Raw genomic sequence first — 18,936 nt, forward strand, 5'->3', positions numbered from 1 at the left:
CGGACGGAAGGGGGCCGCCTCCATCGCCCTTAGTGCACCGCATGTTCGTGGGACACCCGGTGCTAAATCATTCGTAGACGACTTGATTCTGGGTCAGGGTTTCGTAAGTAGCAGAGCAGCTACTTCGCTGCGATCTATTGAAAGTCATCCTCTGAGCCAAGCTTTTGTCTCTCCGTGCGTGGGTGCCCGCGGACGCCTCCCTCCACCACACCCAGGGGTGGGTCCCTGTGCCGCAGTGGAGGGGGTAACACGGGTCCGTGGGAGGCTGCCTCCACCACGTGCCCTTCGGCACGGGGGCCTCCCCCTCCTGTCCCTGCCCCACCGGGGTGCGGGGACGGGGGCCACCATCCCTTGCGGGTCAGCAGGGTGACCAGATGGCCCGCTGCTCCCGGGCAGGTAGGTGAGCAGCAGCCCCTGGGGGAAGGAAGCCCCAGAGCGGCTGGGTACGACAGCCTCCCAGGCCATCTGGGCGCTGGGTTGTCCCGGGCCATCTGGTCGCCTGGCTGCGCGACCAGATGGCCCTGCGGGCTGGGTGATCAGATGGCCCTGCGGGCTGGGTGACCAGATGGCCCTGCGCGACCAGATGGCCCTGCGGGCTGCGCGACCAGATGGCCCTGCGGGCTGGCGGCCGGGCTAACTCCAACTTTTGTCCTTCCCCAGAGTTCTGTAAGCCCCCACTACGTGGGGGCTTAATAGTCGAGAAAAATGGGCTCTCCGGGCAGGCCGTCTGGGAGTGGACGTGGCCTGGGCTTAACCCTCCTTGGGTCCGGCCAAGGGTCCATGCACTGGGGACGGGGCTTCACCGGGGCCCGGGGAGGATCTCCCCAGCCTGGCTAGGGTTCGGAAGGTGGGATCGGGCCCGGGGCTTGAGCTCCGTCCGAGAGGCCCCGGGGTGCGCGAGCCCCCCGTCCCGCAAGCCACCGGAGGGTCCGGGCGCTGGGGACGGGGCTCCACCGGGGCCCAGGGAATATCTCCCCGGCCTGGCTAGGGTTCGGAAGGTGGGACCGGGCCCGGGGCTTGAGCTCCGTCCGGCCGGCCCCTGGGTGTGCGAGCCCCCCGTCCCGCAAGCCACCAGAGGGTCCGGGCACTGGGAACGGGGCTCCACCGGGGCCCGGGGAGGCTCTCCCCGGCCTGGCTAGGGTTCGGAAGCTGGGACCGGGCCCGGGGCTTGAGCTCCGGCCGGCCGGCCCCGGGGTGTGCTAGCCCCCCGTCCCGCAAGCCACCAGAGGGTCCGGGCGCTGGGGACGGGGCTCCACCGGGGCCCGGGGAGGCTCTCCCCGGCCTGGCTAGGGTTCGGAAGCTGGGACCGGGCCCGGGGAGCAGTTGTGGCTGGCTTCATCCACTACGCTGTCAGAGTGGAGTTTTCTGCCCAGCCCTAGTAAAAAGTAAGAAAATAAGCATAATCAATACATTAATAAATTCATATTCAAATGTAAGTATTTTTATGTAAACAGGGCCCAGCTAATCTCCCAATAAGCCCCACAAAACAAGCTGAAAAGGTATTCAGTCATGTAGAAGTTTATACATTTCTAAATAATAAATGCAAAATTAAAATACCAAATGAATCCATTAAAATGAATAATATAATTTAATAATCACTAACAACATATAACCCAAAAACTGAAACATTAATATAATTTATTATAAATGAAATCAAAACAATTTCCACAGTAACTTAAATGAATAAATAAACCCATAATACAATAGAATAAACATAATAAAACCCACTGTTATTTTAAACTTCAATATTATTTCATAAAAGGTAAAACAAACAATATATTTACCTTCTATATTTTTGCTCACAATATTTTTATACTTCACGATATTATGACCAGGATATTTAAGTATATCAATATTTTTGACACCAACTTCAACTATTCACAAACATTTCAGCTGGAATACTGAGATTAGTCTTGTGCCTTGAGCAAAGAATCCCACCTTTTTGGTTTGCATTGAGTAACTGGCCGTATTTGCATGCCTGAAGCTTTTTAACCACAGGTGTAGTGGGTGCTCCTATCTTGGTCAACAGCGTGACACCTGAGACTCGAAAGATGCTCAGTCTCAAGTTTTGTGACAGCCATATCGAAATTACACCTGCTTGTTCTGCATGTCTCGTACTCTTCTGTTCACTTTCCGAGACTTCGTTTTGATTTGGCGACCTTTTCAATATACTCCCATTCTGTAAATTATTTTAAATCATATAAAGTGTGTGACCCCCCCCATCACCCCCCACTGAGTCAGTGTGAATATTACTGGAAAAATAAATCTGATAATGATGATGACATCATCAGAATCCACCTATCCATCACAGCCACTTTCAGTAAGAACTCTGCTAAACCCCAATACTTTAATACTGTAGCACTCATAAGACATGTGTAGCCTCCAACAGACATCTGCAGCAGAAACAACACCACAGCAACTTACAGCAGGACATTCCTTGGGGGTGCCCAGGAGTGGGCACTTCACAGGGAAAGGCCAGGAAGGGTTCCTCAGCGGTATTCGTACAAGCGCCGAGATGCCTCTGGGTAGTCGTGCGCTATACAAGTACCTCTACATTTACATTTACATTTACAGCATCATCCTCGGACCTCTGCAGATGTCCTGGAGTCTTGTTGATTCTCTAGAAGATATGATGTTGGCATCATGACTTCTAGAGCACCAACAAGTCTGTTTCAGCTCCTAACAGGACATCAGAAGTAGCAATAGCATGGTTTCTGCAACTGCCAACCACACACATCTGAAGTACAAACCACTAGACTTCTGCAACTCTAAATTGGACATCAGCAGCATCGAAGAGAACATCTCTGGATAACAACTTCAGCACCAATGACCTTGGTAGCCTTTAATGAGAAAACCTCTGCGGCACCAACAAGACTTCTTGATCTGCCATTATCAAGAAGCTTTAACACGTGACATGAATTTTTTAGCTTCAGTCTAAAGATTGCTGCAGTGACCCCTGACACGATCTCTGGGACAACATATAAGACTGATGCAGCATGCAAGCACATCACTTTTGCAGCATAAATGAGCCAAAACATATACATTGGCAGGATATCCTAATCCCCAATCATAAAAAAATCTATGTTCTTAGCTAGTCCTTTGTAATCTAAATTAAAAGTACCCAACAATCCACAAAACCTTTGTCGTACATCCAATGTACCACAAAAGGATCAATATTAGCACATATACCGTCATAGCAGGGAGTTGCTAAGGCCAATAGCAGGAGATCTGCAGATTACTTATAGTTTCTGAGAACACTGAAAATCAAAACCTCTGTATCCTCCAAAAATGTATCTTTGCATCAGCTTCTTAAAAACAGGATCGCCACAAAGTATCAGATTAATTCCTCTCAGAATCCTTTTATGTAATGCAGTAGCGAGTCTGGATTTAAGAAATGTGGGGATCATGAGCATGCAAAAGACAGTGGTGGGTGCAGCTGAGCAGGGATGATGGTCTGTACACCTCAGTGAGGATGATGCTGAGAGCACCTAAGGGGTAATGATGGGAGGTGCATCTCAGCAATAATGAAGCCAGGAGATTCTGAGTAGGATGATGGTGGGTGCATCTCAACAGAGATGATGTTGTGCTCACTTGAGGGGGTGGATGGTGGATGCACTGGAGCGGGATAGTTGTGGGTGCCCTTGAGCAGGATGATAGTGGATGCACCTGAGCAGAGATGATGGTGAGTGTATCCGAGTGGGGACACTGGTGAGAGAACCATATCGGGGATGATGGTGGATGTACCTGAGCTAAAATGATGACATATGAAGTAAAGTGTGGATAATAGTGGGTGTAACTGAGTGGGATGATATTGGATACACCTGAGCAGAGATAATGGTGGGTGCACCTGAGTAGGGATGATTGTGGTTGCACCTGAAAATAGATGATGGTGGGAGCATCTGAGCATGATGTTGGTGGATGCACCTGATCAGGGATTATGAAGGGTGCACCAGAATAGGAATATTGGAGGGTGCGCGCAAGTGGAAATTAAGGTGGGAGCACCGAAGTGGAGATGATGGTGGGAGCAAAGGAACAAGGATGATGGGAGATCAATCCAAGTGGGAATACTGGTGGATGTACCTAAGCTGGGATGATGATGAGTGTGAGCACCCAAGTGGGGATGATGTTGAGTGCACCCAAAATGGGATGATGATGGGTGCACCCAAGCGGGGATGATGGTGAGTGCCCTTGAGCAGGAGGATAGTGAGTGGCCATAAGAAATTGGGTTACTGGTTGAGGTGGGTGAAACCCTACTCAAGCAACAACCACAGTTCTTGTCAGGGTAAAGCACAAGCAAACCCCAAATTAACCTATGCTCAACCCTCTGATAGCTTGGCAGAAAAGCGATCATGCTTCACTTCAAGGCAATGTGTAAAGTATTTGTGCAACACTTCAAACAGTAATAAACTGAAAATACAACACACAAACAATCCTACCCAATTTAGAAAAATAGAGTAGAATTTGTAAACCAAAACGACAAAAATCCAAGTAATAAAACTGGAGATATGCAATTTTAAAGATTTAAGCAAAAATAGTGATTAAAGCCATAAAGCTTCAACTGTGGTTATCAGGTCAGACCGGGACAACATTATGAGTTCAGGCTGACTGCAATGGAGATGGTACAGGGACCAAGTTAGGCCCTCTGCACAAATCACCTTAATTCTTGGTTGCGGAGCATTACAAGGTCCCAAGTCAAGGATGTATCATGCAGGTGTGAGTCAGAGCTGCGATGCGAGGTCCTGCATCAAGGATGCATCACACAGCAGCAGTTCTGAGGAGCGGCTGGGATGCCATGTGAGGTCCTGCATTGAGGAGGCATCACGCAGTGGCGATTCAGAGGAGCTGCGAGTTCCTGCAACAGGGATGTGTCATGCAGCAGTGGTTCCGATACAATGCTACGAGGTGATGCATTAAGCTGGATCGGTTCTGCTTGGACCACAGCTGGGGTGGCAGTGAACCTTTAGGCCCATTTCCAAAAGTCCAGGACTGGGTGGCACCATTTGGGGGCACGAGTCACAGCAGGCAGAGTTCAGGTGCTGGGTTTAAGTTGGTTGGAGCTTTTTTCTGTCCCTGAGGCTCTGATCAGGAGGCTAACTAACTAGCACTTAGAGTTACTCTGGTGGTCCTGGGTTCAAGATGCAGGTCCAGCCCTTCTCACTGCAGCAGGGCAGAAGAGTAGCAGTCCTTCTTGCAGCAGACCAGCAGAGCAGTCCCGAATTCTGAATCTTCCACAGGTACAGATGTGCACTAAAAAGCTGGGACTGAAGGTCCACTACTTATCCTTGGTGCCAGCTTTGAAGTCAAAGTCATTTCTAGAGGTTGCCACGCCCAGAGGTGTTTGGAATTTACTTCTTCCCTCCCCTGGCCACAGCTTGCCTGGGAGCACAAAAAGACTAGTGTGAAACCCTTTGTGAGTGTGCTGAGGTAGAGTATTTGTGATGTGCAAGTGGGGTAGGTGACAGCTCCGCCTCCTATCAAGACAAGGATGGCCCATCATGCCAACACAATATCCCCCTTTGTCTCATTGTTTGGGAGTAATTCACACAAAGACCAACTACCAGCTACACCTAGCCAAGTGACCCAAAATACAGGCTGCAGGCACCAAATGGGACAAGAAAATGCCGACTTTTAAAGTGTGGCATTTTCAGAATTTTGACTCAAAATCCGACTTCACCATTGAAGAAGGTTTTAAATTACAATTCTTTCGAGACCAAATTCAATATTCCCACCTGCTCTCAATTGAAACGTGTCACTTATTAAATATAGAAAGGTGACCAATGTTATCCTACGGAAGAGGTAGATCTTGCAGCAGTGAAAACAAATGTGAGAGTTTTTTTACTGCCTGGACATGTAAAAGTTAAAAGTACAAATCCAAATTTTTAAATACACTTCACTTTGCCGAAGTGCCTGTCTTTGTAGTGACTTATGTATTGAAAAGGAAGATTTAGGCCTGGCAAAAGGTTTATTTATGTGTAACAAAGAGAGAGGTAGGGAGAGTTATGCTGACACTCTTGTTCCCCGGTCAATAGTCAACAATCAAAAAAAGAGTGTCTATGGAGGCTGAGCCGCCCTTGGGAGCACAACAAACAACCACACTGGGATGTTGAAGAAGGCCCTCACTCACCACCTGGTGATGACATGCTTCATCATCGGGCCCCACCAAAGAGACCGAGTGTCTCTTTGGTGTGCTGCAACGCCAGATTTACTGCGGAGCGGGATGGTGAGTAAAGGGCGTGTTGAGTGCAAATGTGACTAGTGAGTGGTGGGTGTATTAAAATGATCTGTAGTGTATCTGAGGTAATATTTTATTAAATGATCACTAAAGACACAAGACGTTAAAATATGTGAGGAAACAGTCCACTTTAATTGAGTGGTGGATTCCTAAAGGGTGGTCGACATGTTTCTTGCCATCGAAACGGTGTTAATTTACCCGGCAATTCATCAGGACTGTGTGTTATAAACCCTGGCGGTATGGACACTCTAAGGCCCACCCTAACCTAGGGACGTGAATGTGAAAATTAAATTAAAAGTGCAAAAAAATTAGGAATGATTGAACTATTCCTAATTACTCCTGGTTTAGGAGGCTTCTACTTTTCGTTTCTGCACCTGAAAAATCAAAGGACAGAGACATACAGGTAGGACAAAACAAACACTTAGAATTTCTGCTGGTTGTTACTGGTTGTCATAGTGAATATTGTGCTCCAAAGGTGAATATCATTCTAGCTGTGGTAGAATAGCGCTATGGTTAACACCACCTATTAGCCCTGGGTTCAGAAGAGCTATAAGAGGTGCGGTGTCCTATTCGTGGTACAAGCTAGAAGTGACTAAGGAAATCAAAAGGTGAAAATCTTCTGAAGACCATCAACTCAGCGATCAATACAAAACTAATAAAAAGATCGCAAACCAAGTTAAAATGTCTCACTTTGTAGGTGTCAAGATTAAACACCATGGGTCTCAGGAGGGGGGTGGGAGCGTATTCGGCACACCCTATCGAATGGCAAAACAAAGGAAAAGAGGCATCAGTACATTGTGACCCACTTAGGCGGAGTAAGATCGGTACTTAGCTTAGTGCTGCCAGCAGGTTCCAACTTACGCCCTTGACGCTCAGCACCCGCAGTCTACCTACGTCACCCTCGAACCGGACCCCGACGATAATGAAACGGGCTCGGTTCGGTGTTTAAAAGCAGAGTGGCGAGGCGCTGATTGCTTCCGGGTGGGCGGAGACTCGTGACAGTCTGACTCGCGCTACCAATCGGAGCGCTCACAGGGCAGTGACAAACAGTCACGAGGGATGACGGTTGCTTAGTAACATGGGGAAACATTCTACGCGATCAGCGCGGAAGTGTGACTGGTCAGACTTACGCTATCAAGCGGCGCGCTCAGGAAGCTATGACGATCCGTCACGAGGGGTGGTGGTTGCCTGGTAACCGGGGTAAACATTATGCGGAGTGAAGAGTTGGAATAATCCGTATATGACGAAAGGTCACTGGGGATCTATGCTACTCAGTAGCGTACAAAGTAATAACAAAACGACCTTGTTTAGGGTACAAACTAATAACAACACGACCTTGTTAAAGGAAGTGCAAGCCGCATCTCAGCTGTTGGTGCTAGTTCTGGGTATTAATTGACGAATAGTGAAAGGCAAACTTTGGGTTAATAGCTTTTTCTAGTAGTTGCTAAACAGATGTTTCCAAATGTGGGGAAGTTACCATACGGCTGTGGTGGTAAGGGGTAATTAGCTATAAGTAAACATCAAAATACCGCCAGTCTGTTGTCAGGTGTTCACATTGTAAAGAGCCTGAGGTTTCAAAATTACTACTGTTTCAGAGAGTTAGACTCAGTTCTAATTCACTTTATCACAGCATTCCAAGGAATATCATCATTAAGACCTAGAAAGTGGGTAGACAGCCTGTATACCCACCTTTGTTCTTTTTCAAATAGAAGGTTGGGAATATTACTGCCATTCGTCACTTGCTCAATGACTGTCCAACGCATGTCATTAGGGGTATGGTTTTGTTCCAAAAAGTGCCGGCTTAATCTCGTGGTCAGTTTCTTGCACCTGATGTTCGAACGGTGTTCCCCAATCCTCTGTTTGACTTTTCGAGTCGTCATTCCTACGTAACGTAGGTCGCAGGAACAGGTGATCAGGTAAACGACGTTCTGGGTATTACAATTCGTATGACCTTTCTGTGTCCATGTTTTACCTGACTCAAGCTCAAGAGTTTTAGTGTGTGTCGTGAGGTGACACACACTGCAGTTGGTGCAGGGAAAATGTCCACAAATTTTCGGAAGACCCCAAATTTCTGTAATCGATCTTTCTAAGGTGGATGCCTCACTCCTGGGTCGGGTATGCACGAGGGAGTCCCTCAGACTGCGTCCTTTTTTAAAAGAGAAGAGAGGTTTTTCCCAGTCTGTTTTTATGCTGGACACAATGCGCCAGTTTTTATTGATTGATTTTTTCATGTGGTTAGACATTGTGCTGTACGTGGTTACACAGGTCAGTGGTATTGTCTTATTGTCGGTCACCCTGTCCTCAAGGAGAGATTCTCGTGGTTGGTTGCGAGCCCTCTTGTAACCTTTATTCAGTATCTGGGTAGGGTAACCTCGAGATTTGAGTTTGTCGATTAGCTCTGTGGACTGGATCTTGAAATCTTGAGGTTCAGAGCAGTTACGTCTTAAGCGCAGGTATTGTCCATAAGGGAGGTTTTCTTTGAGGGGTCTCGGGTGGAAACTTGTGAATTCAAGTAGGTTATTGCGGGCGGTGGGTTTTTGGTAAGTTTTTGTCTTCAAAATGGTACCAGAGATCTGGATTCTCACTTATGTGGTAAATAAATAAATAATACCCTATTTTTGAATGCATAAATGAATAACAGATAGCTCAATAAATAAGAGTCAAGATTTGAGGTAGTAGGAGTTTTGCAGGTTTAATACAGCATAAGGACAGGAACAGGACGACCTGCACGGGAATAGGATGGCAGCTGCCGGGGACAGGATCGGGACAAGGGAACAACTTTTTAATAACAGTACATGAGCATATATACATAGCGCAAACACATAGCATTACATTGCAATAGGCGTAGCAGTGGGTGGAGCAAGAGGCGTGACGCGTAGCAGTCGCGAAAGATAAGGGTGAAAGTAGGTGTAACAGGGCGTATACACAGACATGTGATGCAAACGTAACAGAATATGTCATGAATGGGGCGGAAACCGTGGAGGGGGCTACCTAAGGAGCCGGGACCTCTAACCTGATGGTGCGCGCAAACTGGCAATGACGTGTTACTAGGAGAAGCTGGGGGCTATGAACTCTGTGCTAGGAGCAGAGACTGAAGTCTGGAGAGTCAGGGCGACATGTACCTAAACCCTATCTAGTATCTGATGTTTAGGGAACATGTTGATATAAACTAGAAGTCAGGAGGGGAAAAGCTAACAGACTCTAAGACTGGAGCATGCATTATTCTACATGTAGTGCGTGATGAAGAATATTAAATGACCATTAATACAGTATTTCTCTAACATGGGGCCGTAAAGGCTAGACAATGACGGAAACTATTGATGCAGTTCAGTAGCTTTAGGAATGCAGAGGAGGAGGACTGAACTGATAACTGGAATCATAACATACTCTTGGCAGACTCAGAGGCAGAGCCAGGCTGAACCGCGCACTGTGAGGCAGGAAGTAAGTGAAGGGTCGAGGATACAGGTGGGGGCTGTATCGCTCCTCAGCGAGGACTCAGAAGACAGGAGCTGAATCTGGTGTCCAGGCCCTTTTTTAGGCCTAGAAACGGGGACTTTTCAATGGAATAACGTGCACACTGAGAAACGTGGCAACGTAGCTTTACATAGGCCTGATATTCGTGGTATTCACGAGAACTGGAAACTGGCATACTAGAGATGGACACAACTGTAATTGCGTCTTTAATCAAACATGGGGAATAACATATGCATATTAATCATGCACATATAACATATGATGGAGGACGCGTAGGGACACAGAACATGGCAAAATTTACTTTTCCACATTCCCTCCTTGTCACTACGTTTCCTTCAGGAAACATCAATATTCATGATACCATCTATCATTTCATACAGTATCATTTGCTCGTCTCGAATTTTCTTGGAACGGGATTTAGAACGGGGCTTGGGACTAGAAATACAAGAGGTAGCACAAATGCCGCAAATCGCAGGGCCACATTGTATACAGAGGCAGCAGCTAAATATGATCGCTACTGCAATACCTAGAAAGGACAAGACTTTCCATCCCCAGGCGGAAATTATATTCCAGAACCAACCGGACCATGTCCAGGTGCCTGGATTTTGGTGTAACAGATGGGCAATTTTATGAAGTCTGGTTATAGCTGAATAAACAGACGGCGCGTTATTTGGAATGAAAATGCAGCAACTAGATCCGATGACTCTACAGGCCCCGCCCCTATCGGCCAATATGACGTCAAGGACGAGACGATTCTGGAGCACGACAATTCTCATAAAGGATTGTTCTTCGGTTAAATTACTTAGAGCAGAAGTAGTCTCAATTACTACTGCTTCGAGTGTTCTGGTTAATCTACGTATCAGTTTACTATTCACGACTGTACCTAAATAAGGGAAGACACCTTTATTGATATCTATATATTGTTCTAGAACAGTTTCAGTATAATCGACAATCGGGAGGTTTCTCTTGTGTCTAGTATGTACTAGGTGGGAATTCCTATGGTAGTCGGGTGGGGCTAGAAAAACAGGTGGCAGTAGGAAGGCAATGTAACAGGTTCCCTCCCAATCGAGGGGCAGACGAACATATGCGGTCTGACCACAAATAAAATAAGAATGACGTGAAGCTTTGAAAATAGATTTCCTACTGTCACTATACTTGACAATAGTAGTACAATCACTATGTCCTACATGTATGGAACCATTATTTCGGACACATAATTCGCCTTTGACTGGTAGTACTGAAATTGCAGGTAAGTCTGGAGTAGTATCAGACTGAACATTCAGGACCATGAAATTCGAAGAATAATTACCTAAATTATACACTTCATTTTCTAGATCTAACCCGGTTCTGTGGGGGAGACCTTGCTTGTCTGGAAAACATGTACTGTTAAGAAAAGACATATCTGTTGAGGATGACGTTAACGTGGACCATGCTCCACACGAACCATTATGTGAAAACGGATAAGGAAAGAGTGGCAGAACTCCCTTCGGTGTCTGAAAAGGGGGGAGTCGACCACACACCCAACAATTAGTGGCATTGCTGGTCTGGTGTGAATAATGTAACATGCGGATGAAAGAATTATTTCGCATAGCGAGGCGGTAAGAGAGTTCATGAGGAGGCAGATCACTAAACGTATGCTCTACTATAGCATTGGTAGACTTATTTACATGAGAAACTAGAAAATACAGGTAAAACGCATAACTGGTGCAGGAAATCATAATGCTGAGAAATAATACGAAACATAGAAAAACGATACATCGGATCGAGTTTTGACTAACTCTCTCACTATGGGGGTCTATTTTATACATGTCAGAAACAGTCTAACCGTTTCACCTAGGGGAGGACTTAGACAATCAAACTGGCTGACTTATTTTACTAGACCGGAGTTTCAACTTATACTCCTGTTGCGGAGTTTTCTCTAACAGGGGAGGGTTTGTAGCAATGTCTTTTGCGGGACAGTCCTTAAGAATAGTACTTTGGCAATCCTTCGAATCCTGGGAAATGTTCTTTGAGACGGGTTTCAGTCCATAAAATTTCTTTACGTGCGAAAGGTGCACCCAGCCTTTGCGACCCTCCAACTTCACGGCTGTACGGGTGGCGAGGAGGACCTGTCGGGGCTCCTTCCAGCGAGGCTCCAGCGGACTTGAGCGGTCAAAATTCCGGACAAGAACCATGGATCCTGGAACGATTTCATGCGGTGCCACCTCGGTATTGTCTGGAAATGCAGCGGCAACCTGTGAACGACAAGAGTTGAGGGCAGACATCAAGGAAGCTAGGTAATCTGTCAGCATATTACTTGAAACATCGGTAATACTTCGGGGTCTGGGTGTACCCCACATGTTAGGGGGGCGGCCGAAAACGACCTCATACGGGGACAGACCTGATCTGGAATGTGCGACCATGCGCATATAGAACAAAGCGACTGGCAGAGCTACTAGCCAGTCCACACCTTTCTCTTTACATACTTTGGCGATGCGGATTTTCAGGGTCTGGTTATGTCTCTCTACGAGACCGGCTGCTTCAGGATGGCGTACACAATGGAACTTCCACTGGTATCCTAACAAAAGGGAAACGTGCTTCATTAACTCTGAGGAGAATGGCTGGCCGTTATCAGAATATACGACCCTAGGGAGTCCGTAACGGGGGAAGAACTCACGAACCAACTGCTTGGCAGTGGTCGCGGCTGTGTAATCTGGGACTGGATATGCTTCTGTCCACCTGGACAAAGCGCATACAACTACAAGGACATACTTGAAACCTCGACATCGCTCCATCTGAATATAATCCATCTGGAGGACTTCAAAAGGGTGGTCAGGAGGTTGGAATCCACCTTGTTCCACCGGGACACTTTTACCTGGATTAAACTGACAACATATCATACAGGTACGGACTTTTTGCTTGGCTGCAGCTCGTAAATGCTTGTTGAACCAAATGTTCTGGATACTGTCTAACATAGCTTTTTCTCCTAAATGTGCTGGACTATGTGCAGTATTGATAATGACTTGAACCATAGAGTCGGGGAGAAACCAAGTGACTTTACCCTTCGTTACCCATCCTTGATCTGTCTGGACCCCTCCTTGTTCGGACCATTTCTTGATTTCTTCGGGAGTAGCATGTAACTGGATATCTATGACATCTTGAGTAGGCTCCTTAACTGTCATACATGTAGTCGGATCTGGAGTGTGTGTCATGTTAACTGGAATGTCTGGAGTCTGTGCTGTAAGCTTGGCTGTGCGATCTGCTAGATCGTTACCCTGGGAAATAATGTCAGTAACTTTCGTGTGTGCCTTGCATTTCATGATAGCAATGGATGTCGGTAAATGTATTGCATCTAACAGAGCTTGAATAAGGAGACCATGCTGAATCTTGGTTCCATGAGAAGTCATGAAACCTCTCTCCTGCCAGAGCACTCCAAAGTCGTGTACGACTCCGAATGCGTAGCGTGAATCTGTGTAAACATTTACTTTCCGGTTCTTAGCGTGTATGCAGGCTTGTGTCAGAGCAACTAGCTCTGCTGCTTGAGCGGACAGGGTGTCAATACGGTGTGTCTCAATAACTTCGGTGTCGGTAGTCACTGCATACGCGGCGACTAGTTCTCCTATACTTGTTCTCATACATGAACCATCCACATAAAGTGTCAGGTCGGGATCTGGTAACGGAATATCTGTCAGATCTTGTCTTGGCTTTGTCGTAATATTAACTACTTCCACACAGTCGTGTGTGTCCGGACTTAAAGTAACTGATGGTAACAGTGTAGCAGGGTTCAGGATGTTGCAGCGTCTGATTTCTATGTGTGGCTGGAACAGTGTCAATTCATAACCTGTTAAACGTGCAATTGTCAAGTGCTGAGTCTGTGTTCGATTTAAAAGAACTTCCACGGAGTGTGGAACTTGTACTGTCAGGGAGTGTCCTAATACTATGGAATCACTTTGTCTGATAGCTAGTGCTGTGGCTGCAACTGACTTGAGGCACGCAGGCAGAGCCTGGGCTACAGGATCTAATGTGCTCGAAAAATAAGCACAAGGCTTGTACTGTCCCGCTTGATCTTGTGTGAGAACAGATAATGCAGTACCTTCACGTTCAGTGACGAAAAGTGTAAAAGGCTTACTATAGTTCGGTGTAGCTAGAACTGGAGCTTGACATAGGGCTTTCTTTAACTCATTAAAACTGAGTGTATGTTCAGATGTCCAAGGGAGGACAGTCGATACGGCTGCCTCCTGTGTCGTTAACTGTATCAGTGGCTTGGCTAGAAATGCATACTGAGGAATCCATTGTCGGCAGTAAGAAGTGAGGCCGATAAAGGCACGTACCTCCTTCTGGGTCTTGGGCTGAGGAAGACTCGCTATTAACTGGATACGGTCTGGTGTCAACTGCCTACCCCTCTTGGACAGTAAGTGTCCTAAGTATACCACTTGCTGGACACAGAATTGAAGCTTCGAAGGGGACACTTTGTGCCCCATCTCGGCTAAGAAATACAAGACTGTAAGGGATGCTCGCTCGCAAGCACGTTCAGAACGGGCTGTGACCAGTAGATCATCGACATACTGGAGCAGGGCAGTGTCAGTTGGCATGTGAATGTTGTCTAGTTGTCTCTTCAGTGCTTGACTGTAAATACTAGGACTTTCTGTGAAACCTTGAGGAGCTCGTGTGAACATATAGCTCCTTCCATTTAAACAGAATCCGAAAAGAAACTGGCTGTCTGGATGAATGGGAACACTGAAAAATGCGTTCTTGAGATCTATGACAGTGAAAAATGTGGCTTCGGAATCAATGGCTGTCAATAGGGAAGAGATATCTGGGACAACTGGGTACTGGGGAATAATACATTTATTAAGCTCTCGTAGGTCAATCACTAATCGATATACTGGGGGTGCATTTGGATCAGTACGTTTCATGACTGGAATGATCGGAGAATTGCATACATTGGAGTCAGTTTCTACAACCACTCCTTGAGCGATGAGCTCGTCAATAATTTTGGATAAGGCTGTTACAGCCTCCGGTGGTAATCTATACTGTCTGATTCGTGGTAACACTACACCTGGCTTGAGAGTCACACGATGGGGTGTGATTTGCATGTAACCTACATCAGTTGGACCTTGCGCCCATAAATGCTGCGGAACATTGGACAATCTGGGATCAAAATCTCGTAATATATAGTGACCCTTAAAGTCACGCAGGAACAATCGTATTCCCTCTGGGGAACAGCATATAACTGCACCTAACTCTTTCAGTGTTTTAATACCTAACAGATTTTCTGGACATGACTTAGTAAGTAACAGATCAGTAGTACGGGACAATGGACCTACTTCTAGAGTAACTGGCTTTGATATTTCATTTACAATGGGTTTTCCTGAAAATCCAAGGGAAACATTTCTTGAGCCTGAGAGCGGAGCCCCTGGAACTTTGGCGTGGCTAATTGTGGTCCTACTTGCCCCTGTATCAATCAAAAACTTTCTGTCTTTCCCTAATACTTGACTGTGAACATAGGGACCTTCTTGATCTACAGGTATCTCGATGAGAGGCAAGCCTACCTCCCTCTCTAGGCTGTTTCATGAATATGGCTGATACTCTGGATACTCAGACTGTGCATACTGGTACATCTGCTGTGTAACGTGCTGTGTAGCAGCGATGGGCTGCGGTGCTGTAACTGTCTGTGGTGCATTCTGTGGCTGAGGAATCTGTGAAACTTGTTCTTGTCTAGGCGGACGTGGTCTTTCTTTAGTCTTACCAGTAGCTATGTTGTGTTTCAGAACTGCACACTCGTTTATAAAATGACCTGGCTGTTTACAATAATTGCAGTTCCCTTTAACGGGAGCTGCCGGATGACTGGCTTGATTCGGACCCCTCTTCTGACTGTCTTGAGGAACAGATTGTGCAACTAGTACTTTCATTTTCGTGTCTTTCATACGTTTTCTCTCGTGTTCTTGCTCTTCCCTGATTCTATTCTGGTGGTATTGGAGCATCTGTAACATCTGGGACGGGGTATTAGCTTGCCAGGTACTTTCCACTTTCAAAACTCGATTCTTAATTTGTGGACTTGAATTCTCGACTAATTTAGTAACAAAAAGGTGAGGGTATGACTCACTACTTGTCTTGAGGCCACTGTTGATGCTAAAACATTTCTCAAATCTAGAATAAAAATCACTAATGTCTTCGTCTTGTTTCTGTTTACAGGCTGAGATTGCATCCCAGTCTTCCTTTTTCGTTGTTAACAATCTGGGTAAAACTTGAATCAATAATTCAGGTAATTCTTTACATTTCGCTCCAAGACGGCACGGTACCTGGTACTCGTGCCTTATCTTCAGCTTCTAGAACTGCCCAATCGATCTTTTTCTCTCCCACCTCCCATTCTTTTTCCTTGAGCTTTTCATACACCCCTGCGGGCAGCAAAACCTTTAACATTTTAATTATGTCTGGATACGTGTATTCTCCCATACGGAGCATGTCTTTTAATTCTCGATGGAACCCTGCTGGATCTTTATCATGACAGGGGATTAATTTTTTCATCTCTAAGAGTTCCATCTTTGTGATCGGGGTGTAAACAAACACTCGTTCTAGTTCGCCACCCGTTCCTCTAACTGGGTGGACTTCTCGTAACGGATTCTGTCTCTCCATGTAAAATGGTTTACTTTCTGGGGGTGAGACATGAACAAAATGCGGGTTCAGAAACGTTCTATATTTGTGACGCTGTTCTAGAATGACACTAATTAAATCGGTACCTAAACCTTTCCATCTATACTGGAGTAACTCGTTCAGGATATCATGTAACGGGCCTGGATCAGAGTGCTGACCCTCATACAATGTAATGAGGTGCTGAATCATATACATACCCGCCAGTCGTTGCTCGGCTGGGGGCATTTTCAGAAACATTTGTGCCACTATTTCGTCTGGAAAAGTGGTAGAATCAGTAGTCCATCGGACTGCTGATCGGGCTAGTTCTTGTTCATGCATAGTACTTAACTCACTGTAACCGATTCGTGATTTCAGAATGTGATCGGTAGCTTGAAACACTTGTTCTAGAGAACCTTGTTCTGGTGCTGGATGATGGAAAGTTGACTTGTGTTCTAGGCGTAAATGGCGATCTGGAAATCTAGATTTTCCTACATACGCTATTCTGGCGGAATTCTCGTCGTCTAACTCTTCAGTATCAGAGTTACTTTCTTTCTCGCTTACTTGTGCTGCTTTACGCTGCTCGTGTAACTTTATTATTTCTTTACGGATTTTCTTGTACATACTCTCCATAGCACCGACGGTCTTGTGCTTACCCTCGGCTATATTATCACTCCACCTTGTCAGGGTTCTCATTTCGGCTGGATCTTTAGACGGGTAATCTTGTTCTCTTATTAGACAGTTAATCAGAAACTTTAATATCATGAGCTGGATCTCGGCTTTCCTTTGAGACATGACTTCGCCAATGCTTTCTGGATCATCCCCTGTACGGATGAAACGATATATTCTGTCTAGATCTTCTTTCATATTCGGTAGGGTGACTAGATACTCGGCCACCTTTCTTACGCGGAATGAATATAAAACCATATTATCCTCGCCTGGGACTGGATCATAGCCGCATTCATTAAGGGCTTTTCTTATTTCTGCTACAGTCTGATGTCTGGGCGTACGCTGTGATGCTTGTGCATGTAATTCGGCTGACGTTAAACGCTTGTGTGGCGGCGGGGTCTGAGGAGGACCTCCTCCTGCGGCCCCTAAACTAGAATCGTCGACTGATCCTCTTCGTACTAGTGTGGCAGGAAATTGAAATGCGGGCTGAACTGGTATGGCGGGCTGGACCGGGGGGACCGTAACAGGTACTGCAAGGGGTACCCCGGTGTCTGGAGGAACGGGAAGTGCCTGATTTACAGGGACTGGCGGAGCGCGAACAGGATTTGCATATTCTGGGACTGTGTCGTCCAAATAGGACGAAATGAAAATATCAGCTGCGGTCGGTTTGTGACGTAGCTTGGTCGGAACTAATGGTGGCGGGAAATTACTGGATGACTCTGAGGTCGCTTTTGGCAAACCCTCGGCAAGAAGAGGATACATACCCTTAATAAGAGCATGCCTCTGTCTGTCTGACTGTTCGGTTTTAACTCGTTCACCAATCTCGATTAATTCCCTTTCTTGGGCTCGTTCCAAGGATTCTCTACTTAATTCTGACTTTCTGATTTCTTTTTCGGTTCTTTTATGAGACTCTTTGCGCCATAACTCGATGGCATCTTTCTGTGACTGTCTGGCTTTCTTTTTCCTTAATGCTTCTTCTACTCTCATGATGCACTCGGCATCCCATGTGCCTGACACAGGCCATCTATACTTTTCCTCTAACTGTTTGGTATACTCGACCCATAAATCTAGATACAATATGGCGCTTATGCCATGCTTCTGATACATAAAATGACCTGGACTGTCCCTAGGCGGAACTGGAACTGCTGCTTCCAGCAGACCCTTTCTAGTTTTTAACTGACGTAACTTAGAAAACAAGGGCATGACTGAACTGTAATCTAGACACAATACAATACACAATGAACACGATACTTATTCCCCATTCATACCACGACATCAAGATACATGAAGAACATTCAGAATAACAGTTCGAACAGAATACTACCTGGAATACGGAAAACAGAATACATGAATTTTCTCGAGAACAGAACTGACTAGAACAGAAACTAGATGCACTGCTGAAACAGTACGAAACTTACCGGTCTCATAAAGAGACACGTCAGGACCCGCATCCACCGAAGTGGACACTTCGTTTGTGAGTCTGTGTACCACCAACCCACAGACCAGAGACAATTAGATTGACCCTGTCTAGATACCACCCCAGTAACGGTACTCACCGGGCAGCAAGAACGGAAGGCCTCAGACTGGACGGGACTACTTGGACGCCGGACGGACGAACTTCGGACTTCTGTTACGGGTGGACCTCCGGATACCTCGGACCTTGGACTCTCGGCTTGGGCTCTGGTCGGGACTCGCCGCGTTCCTCCACCGTCTCGTCTGGATGCTGGACCGCCTCCTCCGTCTCCTCCGTGGGCCTGAGGGATACTTGAAGCAGAAATATCTGCCGGTGCGCAGAAGAGTTCCGTCACGACTGCAGAGGGTCAGGGGGTCGGCGTGGCTTCACCGACGCGTGGGGAAAGGGCAAGTCCCTGTTCGGGCGCCATTATGTGGTAAATAAATAAATAATACCCTATTTTTGAATGCATAAATGAATAACAGATAGCTCAATAAAT

At 46.3% G+C, this 18,936-nt stretch overlaps 1 protein-coding gene and 1 pseudogene across 1 annotated transcript in view; one reads left to right on the forward strand and one right to left on the reverse strand.

Moving 5' to 3' along the window:
* LOC144771090 (28S ribosomal RNA) overlaps nt 1–166 on the forward strand; it is an 843-nt pseudogene extending 677 nt beyond the window's left edge.
* The window catches only part of GRIN2C (glutamate ionotropic receptor NMDA type subunit 2C), a 280,395-nt gene that overhangs the window by 86,606 nt on the left and 174,853 nt on the right, over nt 1–18,936 (reverse strand). The gene's annotated exons all lie outside the window — the stretch shown is intronic.

This window comes from Lissotriton helveticus, chromosome 7, assembly GCF_964261635.1.
Source record: "Lissotriton helveticus chromosome 7, aLisHel1.1, whole genome shotgun sequence".
Taxonomy (NCBI): Eukaryota; Metazoa; Chordata; class Amphibia; order Caudata; family Salamandridae; genus Lissotriton; species Lissotriton helveticus.